Below are 8,970 nucleotides of genomic sequence, written 5' to 3'. Positions count from 1 at the left end.
ATAATAGCATCGCCTGTTGAGTTTAGGAGTTTAAAACAAATTTGCGTGAGTCCTTTGATGGTTTCCGCGTTGCATAGGTCACTTGAATCATTGAATTACTGGTTCAATTGATTGAATTGGTTAATCTAATATAATTAAATAATTCCGGTCAACCCGGTATAATTAAATAATTATATAAAATTTAATTATTTTTTATTATAACTTTATAAGTACTTTTATTTTGTTTTTAAATTTTAATATTTTATTAATTAGTTTATATTTATTTTATTATTATATTATTATAGGTAAAAATTTATATACAGTTATTTTTAGATTTAATTACTCTATTAGTTCTATAGTTTTACGAAATTTTTAATTAGGTTTCTATACTTTTTTCTTTTTAATTGGGTCTCGATATATATTTTTTTTTCAATTTAGTCCCTATTAACGTTAAACGTCAAAAAAATATTAGTAAATTATGAAATTACTTTTATACCCTTAGGGACCTAATTGAAAAGAAAAAAAAAATATAGGGAATTAATTGAAAATTCGGTAAAACTATAAATATTCAATGAAAGATATTCCTATAATCCATATTCAATGATTCTAAGACATGAAAAATATTCTTATAATCCCTTTTATTTTGTTACTATCATTCTTTTGCTTATTTATATACAAATTGTACCAAAAATACTTTCTCTTTTTTTTTTCAAAATATCTAATAATAATAATAAGCATATATAAAATTCAGTTTTCATCCTTCAAGTATTCATTATGATAATGTAACATTTTACATTTGTGTGGATTCATAGAATATAATTTGTGTCTTTATCATATCATGGTACATAATAAAAAACCACAAAACTATGTAATTTGTGTTATTGAAATTTAAAATCTGAAAATCAGTTCTTGTGTTGCAGCCTCCCACTCCCTAAACTAGCATAGAGATCAATAATAACATTAATATCAGACGGTTTTGAGCCGAGAAGAATTCTGAGAGAGCAGACTTCAGTTCATCATTAAATATATGCAACCATAAATGATCATATCAAAGTTTTGAATATCAATGCTATATACACAATCTTAGAGAGTAGTTAGGGAAGATGGCTGCATATAACAAGAAAAATAAAAATTAAGTTTACATTATATGAATATGTCACTGTAAATGTAAGCTTAAAGATGTGGGGTGTTGTACCTTCATATATGCATCTAAATCACGGTCCGGCATTATTCCTGCTTCTTTCTCTCTTCTATTTACTTTCTTCAAAAGCTCTTTCATACAAGGAAAACAAAACATCACTCAAGCCAGTTTAACTAAACATGTTTTTCTTTTTTCTTTTGGAAATTTAGTTACCTACCATCTTTGCTTCCACCCTGACTAGAGGAATGAATTCTTCTAGTGTGTGTCCATTGTAAGAAATTTCCACTTTTACCTATTAAAAAAGATATAGAATGCATGTGAAAATGGAACAAGCATGCAAAAGATCCATTTTAATTTAAACAAGTTATCACATTTTGAAATGTCAAATAAATTAAATAGAAACTACCAAACTATTGAGTTTCATTCTACCTCATTCATAATTAATTCCTTTGTGGTACTATATATTAGCAGACAAAAAAATGCTATGACAAATTAATGCAGCAATGCTTGAAAGATTCAATATGGCATGGCATGCAGATGCCACTTTCAAACACCAATTATTATATAGAGAAAATTAGTCAAAAAAAATTACAAGAAAAAAGGCTAGAGATTCAAAACCTTGAGAGAATGGTCAAGTCTTCCTGTCAGAGCCAGCAATAGTGTTGTTTTGCCATTTCCTGGAGGGCCAAGCAATAAGGTCATCCCGAAAGAGAATCAAGCATTGAAAACAAATCACTAGTACAATCATGTTATGAATTATGTTATTGAATACTGATTATCAAACCCTAGATAGAAACAAACAATAAAGAAGTATTCAAGTAATTATGAAGTAAAACATATATAATTGAAGACAGACTCAAATTTCTTTACAATCATGATGTTGAAAAGTGAAAACTAATATCAGTAAAATATATGCAATTGAAGACAGACTCATAGAAGATCCAAGTTCAAGATAATGGAAATAAACATGTATTTGAGACATGCGTAAATTCACAGAATTAGTCATTATATTCTCAATTTTGTACACTTTTCATACTGGTTGTTACTTAATAATAATGTATAGACTAAAATAAGAACCATTTTATTATATGAGGATGAAAATATAACTAAAAATAAGAGATCAATCCACATAAGCATGAGTTCGGCAGTATATACCTCAACTTCAATGGCATTAAATCAGAATCCAGAATCCCCTTTAACTGCAACAACAAGTCAATTCGGACAAACCATTGCAGCCGAAATGCAATAACCAAGGCCAACCCCTCCAAGTCCCTGCATCCAACCTAGTCCTGGGCTCTGTCTAAAATGGAAGCCACAAGAGCAGGCGCGAGGCAGCAAAACCAGGCGTGAGGCAGCGAAACCAGGCGCGATGGACGGAGCGGCGGAGCGGTGAGGGAGGGACGGAAGCACGACGTGGCGAGGCGAGGGAAGCATGGAAGCACGTAGGCACGGAGGCACGTAGGCGAGACGCGACGAGGGAGAGCGGGACAGATGCGCGGCAAAATACAAAGGATGAGGCACGACAGGGACGCCGAGAGGAGGAGGCGCGGTGAGAGGGCACCGTGCGACAGATCCGGAGAGAGCTCGATGAATGGATGAAGAGATTAGGGCTAAGGATACAAGAGTGTGGAAGTGAGAAGGGTTTTTTGGAATTTTAAAAATATAAGTGTCCTACTATCCTAAAAAAGAGAATATTCATTTTTTAAGAGAATATTCTGTTATTTTAGACGTTTTTGTCACGGTAGGAATTTAATTGAAAAAAAAATTAACATATAGGACCCAATTGAAAAGATAAAAAGTATAGGGACCTAATTGAAAATTTCGTGAAACTATAAGGACCAATAGAGTAATTAAACCTTATTTTTATTTAAAGTTGATATTTAAAATGAGTCATTTTAAAATTAAAATAAATTGAATATAAATAAAACAAAGAGTATATACCAATTTTGGTCTTCAAAGAATTTCGAATCAGACACTTTAGTCCTCAACTAAAATTAATTACTCAATTGATCCCTAACAATTAACTCCGTCAGTCACTTAGGTCATTTGTTCCGTCAACTCTAGCGGAGGATAAAATAGTCCCTGACAACTCTAACAGGAGACAAAATGATTCTTGACCTTTTTTGTTCGGAAATGACATTGTTCTCTCCCAATTTCCATCATATCTCACATAACACTAACAGTCTAACATTGTAACTTCAAGCTATACAATACACACTCTGCAACTTCAATGTTCATAAGAAGAAAAATCCTCATCTTGTTCTCATCTAATTCATACTCAGGAAACTAATGACTATGTCTCTCAAGTACTTGTCATCTTCGATAGATCCCATGAATCTAGACAGCAAGTCTGATTTGTTAAGACCCGTCGTTTCGTCGTCACCATCTCCCTCCTTCTCTATCCTATCATCTCCATCACCACATTGTCCACCATTCCGATCGCTTCCTTCAACTTCTTCTCCGAACCAATGTTCAGTAATCACTTCAATTTTCATATGAGCGGCAACAACGACATTGCTCGTTGTATTGATAGCTTGGATGCGAGATCAAAAATGTCTACCAACTTGGACTCCGAAAAAGAATGAATGAAGCACTAGGAGTCCATTTCAAATGAGAATTCGCATATGATGTAGAAGGAGAATCTTCTCATGATGTCCTAATGTCCAACAATCTACATTTCTTGCCAGAGAATGGAAAAAAGTGTGTCCTTGGGGTAGTTGTAGAACTTGGTCTTGAGGATATGATGGACGTTGTCGGGGTTGAAAGTGATGCTATTATCGAGGACGTGGAAGTGGATGCTTTTGGTGGGTGAAGTGCGGAGGAGGTGGGTATACTAGTCACAGAAATTTAGGAAGTGTGTGGTTCATGACATGTTGAGATAGGTACGATACGTGTGGCAGTTACACCATGACTTGATCTTGGAGCTGAAGAGGAGGAAGGAAAAGATGGAAAAGAAGACTATGATAGTGAAGAAGGAGAGTATCAATATTAGGATTATGCGAGATATAATAAAAATTGGGGAAGAACGTGTTGATTTTGAACAAAGGGGTCAGGAATTATTTTGTCCCCTGTTAGAGCCAGTGACGGATCTAGAAAATTTTGATAGTGGGGACAAAATATATATAACATGATAATAATTTTTATAATAAAGATTATTTTATGTATACGTAGCATAATTGTTGTTATAATTATATTTTATTATTGTAAAATATGATTAGATTTCAAAATATCTAATTACAAATTAAAATACTAAAATAGTAATTTAAATAATAACATATAATTTTAATTTTAATTTTTTATATTTCATATTTTGAAACCTTGACAATATAATCAAAATGTCTTCTTTTTTTTTTTTTGTATATGTCATTGAACAATCATTTAAAACTCAACTTTCATACAATTAGCTCTTGATGATATTCATAGTTGAAAAAGTTCATTCAATTAGTGTAGTTGTAAAAAACTAAGAAAAAATTTCACTCTCCTCCCATACGAAATGTTAAAATGATACTCTCCTCCCATATACATTCTCCTCCTTTCTAACTTTTAAAAAACCTCCTCTTTAATTTATTTTAAATTTTGTGTTAACTAATATTAACTTTATCCATTTAAAAAAAATAATTTATTATAGGGTATTTTGGTAAGTAAAATTTAATGATAAAAACTAAAATTTTTGTTAATGGGTATTTTTTAAAAATAATTTATTTTTCTTAAAAAATGGATAAAGTTAACATTAATTAATACAAAAGTTTAAAATGGATTAAAGAAGAGGTTTTTTAAAAGTTAGAAGGGAGGAAAATGTACATTTATAAAATAGAAGGGAGAGGAGTGTTATTTTAGCATCTCGCAGGGGAGGGGAGTGAAATTTTCTCAAAAGCTAAAGCTAATTTCAAAAGAAGAAACACAAATGGATAGATAATATTCTTTCGAGTCGATTTCTAAAAAAGAACACCAATCAAATAAAAAAGTTGAAGTACTCAAATTGACTATCAAGTGTCGAAAGTTGAATAAAAAATTATTGTGGGGTTAAATTTAATAATTTAGTGGGGGCAAATAAATATTATTATTATATACTCATCAATAAAATTTCAAATTGTAGTGGGAGCGCTTGCCCCCACATCCGTAAGAGTAGATCCGTCCTTGGTTAGAGTTGTTAGGGATTATTTTATCCCCTGTTAGACTTGTCATGGACCATTTCATCTTCCGTTAGTGTTGACGGAGTCAAGGACCTAAGTGACTAACGGAATTAATTGTTAGGGACCAATCGAGTAATTAATTTGAGTTGGAGACTAAAATGTCTGATTCGAAATTCTTTGACGACCAAAATGGGTAAATTCTCTAAAATAAAAGATTGTTATATGTATTATAATTTGTATATATATTAGTAAGAAGCATTGCAGCTTGGTGGTTGACTCATCCTTGTTGTATTGTTGGGGTAAGGGTTTAAAGGAAATGGATTCTCTCAATTTTTTTTAATAATTGAGAGAGTAAGGTGTGATCTCTCACCATTAATTTTAGAAAAAATTTCACTCATTTTTTCTAAGAGATGTTAAAAACTTAAAATGATACTCCCTTCTCCTCTATTTATAAAATGTACACTCCCCTCCCTTATAACTTTTAAAAAACATTCTCTTTAATCCATTTTAATTTTTTTGTGTTAACTAATGTTAACTTTATTCATTTTTTAAAAAAAAAATAATTATTTTTTACAAAAATAAAATTTAACAAAAGTTTTATTTTTTTGTCATTAAATTTTACTTACCAAAATATCTTTTAATAAATTAATTTTACAATATTTTAATAAAAATATAATTTAATCAATAAAAAATATTAAAGGATATTTTAATAAACAAAATTTAATGACAAAAAAATAAAATTTTTGATAAAGGGTATTTTTGTAAAAAATAATTTATGTTTTCCTAAAAAATGGATAAAAGTTAACATTAGTTAATACGAAAAAATTTAAAATGGATTAAAGAGGAGATTTTTGTAAAGTTATAAGGGAGCAGAATATATATTTTACAAATAGAGGGGAGGAGAATGTCATTTTAGCATCTCATAGGGAAGGGGAATGGAAATTTCTCTTAATTCTATAAGTGGGACAAAAAAATACGAGAGAGAGAGTAATGAAGGATTAGAAATCACACTTTACTCCTTTAATTTTTTAACAATTGGGATGATCCATTCCCAGGGGTTCAAACCCAATGTGAGACATTTTGAAAATTTTTTTAAAAATCACAAGCCTTGACATTTGGCAGCATTGGAGCACATAGAGCACAGTAAACTTGCATAATGCTGGTGAGTTGTAGATTCAACTTCAATTACGATTAAGCGGTTTGATTCGGTCTGATTTTTGTTAAATTTGACCGATTTTTATCGGTTTATTTTTATTTGACTAGTTTGTATCGATTTTCTATCTTAAACAATTCTAATCTTAGACTAGATCATTATTAGATCTAATTTATTGGTTTTTTAATCGAACCAATCAGTCTGGTCTGATTTTAATAACTATGCTTACTAACATATCAGAATTCATAGGAATGACAACTTTCTTGGACATAGAAAATGATGAAAAGAACACTAACATGATGAGTGATATCAAAAAAATCTTAATGCTAGAATGAGCCATTGTATTTTTTTTTTTTTGTTGAGTTTGTGTTGTGATGTGATATATTGCTTCTTGCACCATAAACCTTTTGTAGAGTTGTAGCATGAACATGGGACTATTTACTATTTAATATCCACTTTTATATATTTTGTGTGGATTATTCCCTAGTATTAACTAAGTTTCCTCATCAAACTAACAAGCATTTAAGAAAAATACGTTACTGATAGAAAAATGTTTTTTAGTCAACAAAACAAAATCTCTCTCTAATTAGTCATTGAATCTAATAAGTTATTAATATTCTTATTATACATCCAAATAATTTTATATCCAAGTTATTTAGTTTACACTGTGAAATTTCATCTTCTTCTTCTTTTTTTTCCTCTTTCTTCTGTTGCTGTTTTTTCTTCTTCTCCTTCTCATTTTTCTTCATTTTTTCCATTATCGTCATCGTCACCACTACCATACCACCATATCCATCTTCTCCTCCTCTTGTTTCTTTTTTATTTGAATTTTTTTTATCTCCTCCTTTCTTTTCTTCTTCCTCCTCCATCATCATTATCGTCATCACCAACAACACCAATATTTTGCTAACATCTTTACTGATTCCGATTCTCTGTAGTGATCGAATGAATAAAAAATATTATCAAAATGAAACCATTGTATAATACCAAATGAACCGAAAATGATCCATTATATAAATTCGAATTCAGAAACACTTGCGTCTCGAATGAACCAAAAATATTATCAAAACAAAATCATTGTATAATACCAAATTAACCAAAAATTGTCCATTATATAAATTCGAATTTAGAAACACTTGTGTCTCGAATGAAGCGAAAATTAGCTCAAAACGAAACTATTGTATAATACCAAATGAACCGAAAATTGTCCATTATATAAATTCGAATTTGATGATAACAATAACGACGTTACGTATTAGAAGAAGATAATGACGATAACGATGATGATGATGATGATGATGATGATGATGATGATGGAGGAGAAGGATGAAAAGGAAGGAATAGATGAAATTCCAGTAAGAAAAGGAGAAAGAAGAGAAAGAGGTGATGTTGGTGACGACGGTAACGAAATTAAAAAAAAAAAGAACAAAAAGAAGAAAATGTAAGTGAAGAAGAAGAAGAAGAAGCGCAAAGGAAGGGAGGGGGGAAGAAAATGGAAAAAAGAAACACGTAACACAAATCAGTTAGATGAACTTAGATGTAAAATTATTTGGACGTGGAGAATTACTCGTTAATTTAATTAATTTATATAAATATACTTTCTCATTATTTAGGAAACTAACACTGTCTAGATTTAGTTTTAGTTTAAATCCTAAAATATCTTAATTTTCATTTGTGTTTCAAAATTTTCAAATCTAATTTAAAACAAGTTTAAAAGTCATGCAATGCATGGTTTCGAATACATCGTATCACCATTCATGTATATCAAAGGTTACCAAATATAGAAAAATTTAGATGTCAGCCATTTTTATTTAGAAAAAATATGGGGCCAATGGAATATCTGTACAATACTTACAATAGAGGTTTAGAGAGTATTAGAAATATAACCATTAGCGGAACTCTTTTATTTATATTGACAAGCATTTTTTGTTAGCACTAGATTTATACTAGCACTTTTAATATCAATAACTTTGTTGGCTAACTGTTAACTGAAAATAATAAATTATATTAACTTTGTAATATTGTTGTAGCAAAATATTATGTACATACAAAAATAGTAATCAAATCAATTATTATGTATTTATCATGTATTATTTAACTCAATTTTAATCAATATTTTGTATTTCATTGCGTGTATTGTAAATTTGCGTGCAGTTAGAACACATATACTAACCGATTAAAATGGCAAACCAGACAATAAAAAAAATTAAGCATGAGTTCCTCAATTAAGTGGCCTAAAATGCAAGCAACGAATAAGCAAAGATTAAAGCACAAGCGAGCTTAGACAAACACAACAAAAATGAATTGAATTTTTGTTGAAATTGAAATTATAGAAGTGAAAGTGCAATAGAATGGAACAACCAACAATATTCAATTCAAGAGTGACTAAACTACTTATTCATCCCAAAATCAATGAAATAGTCACACGGATGAAGTACTTGTTCGAAGAAGGAGAAGCTTGATGAAAATCAAGTCAGGTCAACTCAAACAAATTCAAAACATTCAAGAACAAGTACATTGTTATGTGATTATATTGATTTGAAAACCATGATGAGCAAGCAATT

This window comes from Arachis ipaensis, chromosome B01 (assembly GCF_000816755.2).
Source record: "Arachis ipaensis cultivar K30076 chromosome B01, Araip1.1, whole genome shotgun sequence".
NCBI lineage: Eukaryota > Viridiplantae > Streptophyta > Magnoliopsida > Fabales > Fabaceae > Arachis > Arachis ipaensis.
This window is presented reverse-complemented; position numbering follows the sequence as displayed.